This window comes from Phaethon lepturus, unplaced genomic scaffold, assembly GCF_000687285.1.
Source record: "Phaethon lepturus isolate BGI_N335 unplaced genomic scaffold, ASM68728v1 scaffold47673, whole genome shotgun sequence".
Taxonomy (NCBI): Eukaryota; Metazoa; Chordata; class Aves; order Phaethontiformes; family Phaethontidae; genus Phaethon; species Phaethon lepturus.
Genome location: NW_010529242.1, coordinates 14104 through 16755, shown reverse-complemented (window position 1 = coordinate 16755; position 2652 = coordinate 14104).

Genomic DNA, 2652 nt, shown 5'->3' with positions numbered 1-2652 from the left:
CGCTCATTTTCCAATGAATATCCCTGCATTTGGGAAATAACAACTAAGCTAAACCACTTCATTTTGTCTGATGGACACACAAGGCCATCTAGTCCCAGGTATAGAAAGATCACCAGCTTCTGCCTGCCAGCAGCAGGAGCTGCACAGTCATAGCTGCTGTACAACCACAGCTCCAGCAACAGACTCACCTGGCCAGGGCTTCCCGGACCATAACCTGAGGGTGACCTAAGGTGTTTGCAAAGAAAGCTGAATCTGGGATAAGCACTGACAATCTGTGTCGAATCTAGCCTCAGCCTAGCCCATCACAATGCTCAAGAAAGTTTAACAGAGTTCTCAGTCACTTAATGCCAGCAACCCTGGAGCAAGAGGGAGGATAAACCTCCATGAGATGGCCAGCTCATCACATCCCATTAGGGAAACCACACAGCAGGATGGACAGATGAATGAAGGCAGAGACATAATGATGAGTTTTTGAATTGCAGAGTTATTTAGGATGCAGACATGGATTTTCCAGAGGGCAGGAAGAGAAAGAATTAAGGAGGCTGTAACTCCCCCTTGTTACTCACCATCAAGGTGGTCTGCATCATACCTGGTAGCTGAGGCTCCCCTCCCACCTTTGCAGAGTATGGTGGGATCTGTCTATGACACAGAATCACTGTCATCTCTATTTAACAGCTCTGCAATGTGTCTTGCAGGTTACACAAGGGATGAATTCTGCCCACCTGGTGGGTGCACGGGATGCTCCGTCAGTGGTGTGCTGCCATCCTACCGGAGGACTGGGACAGGAGGCAGGATCTGGATGCTCTGCAGGTTGTGCGTGCATCAGACCTCCTCCTGGAGAACACCCTGCACCTCCGTCCACAGGAAAAGGCATTGAGCAGGAGGATCCATGCAGGAGGCAGTGATGCTTCCTCCCTCGGAAGATCCCCTGATCCTGAGTGGCCCCAGCTCCATTCCCCCCAAGGGACCAGCGGTGTCTGTGCTAGCCCCAAACAGATGAATCCTTCAGTGTGGAGAAATCGTCCCCATCCACATGTCAAACACCAGATGTTAAATCTGATTGTCCAGTGCCTTGGGTCCCTGGCACAGCCGCAGGAGCACTGCCAGCCCCAAGGCAGGCACCAGGACGCCTCACGGACACTCAGACCAGTCTGCGAGTGTCGAGGGCTGGCCAAATGATCCCACTCGCACATGTCACACAGGACAATGAATGCCTTCCCGTCTGCCATCCAGAGCTCAGGGCTGGAGCCAGATCAGCTGTGGAGATGGAATAACATCTCCTCCTAATATGGTTTGCCTGTAAAGTATATCTGTCCTAAGAGCAGCCCAGAGTCTCCTTAGTGGGGTGGTGCAATCGGAGCAGAGGAGAGCAACCAGGGAAAACGCTCCTGAGCTGATTGCATACCCCTCCCCAGGAGCCAGCCATGGCCCCTCCATCCTCCCAGCTGCGCGGGGCCTCGAGGAGCATTGAGGCAGCTCAGCCTTGCTGCACCCTGCAGCCCTGCCCCACTGTCACCTCACAAAGTGACCCCGCCCGCTTCAATTCACCTCATCCCTGAGGGGCGTGAAATGAGTCCCCATTACACGCACCTTCCTGGGAACACTGGGACCTGAACCTCAAAGGGAAAATCCACATTGAGGAGACCAGACCCTGACCACATCAGTCTGGGGCAGCAGTGGATTTTGGTCTCCCAACACCATATAGCAAAGCTTTGGACATCATAGGAGTCCAAAAATTATAACTGTTACATAAGAACAGAGGTGATCTGTGTGATCTTGAAGAGGTCCCTGTAACAGCAAGCTGAAATTCAGGAGACATAGGAGCAACAGTTCATTAGACACACAAAAGCAGTCCCAAGAGGAAAGCTGGGAGAAGCTCTGGCCCCTTCTGCTCCTTCCATCCCTTCAGGACCAGCTTTCACAATGCTCCAGGGCTGGAGCTAGCACAGGTTGTACCTGCAAATCCCAAGGAGCCAGAGCTTGATCCATCTGCCCTTTCCCACCCAAACTCCAGAGCACCAGCAGAGAACATCTGGGTTACTTCCCCTGCCCTGGACAGTAACACCATTTGGGCCTGAAACACCACATTTGGTAGCTAACAACCCAGGACAGCACCTCAGTCCCCTTTCAGCACCAGTCCTCAGACTGTCCATGCAACTTATCCATGTGCAGGGGAAAAGCTGATAGCAACACACAACCCCTCCTGGGTTGGTAAAGAACTCAGCGAGGGATGACCTTCCATATGCAGAGCAGCTATAAACCAAGTACCTGTGTAAGGAATCCTGCTGAGGGAAAACAAACTGGTGATTTCAGCCCCCGAAGTCTCACTTTCACACAAAGCAGCCAAGAGCAAAGCCCATGCGACTCAGAAAGGACAACCGAAGTTTCATATTGCAAAAAAAAAAAAAAAACAAACAGGAAGAAAGGAGACCAAAATGCCAAGAAAGCTCACTGAAGTCTACAAATGTGTTGGCTGAGCTTGGGTGGGTCGTCCACTGGTGAGCACAGAATGCAGGAAGAGTGAAAAAAGCAGTTGGGGACCAGCTGGGGGCTTGGATATCACATTAGCATGTGTCCAAGAGCATAAGTGCTGGAACAGAGGGATTTAAATGCAACTTTCCTAGCAACGAGAGGTGACCTAGGGACTGCTAT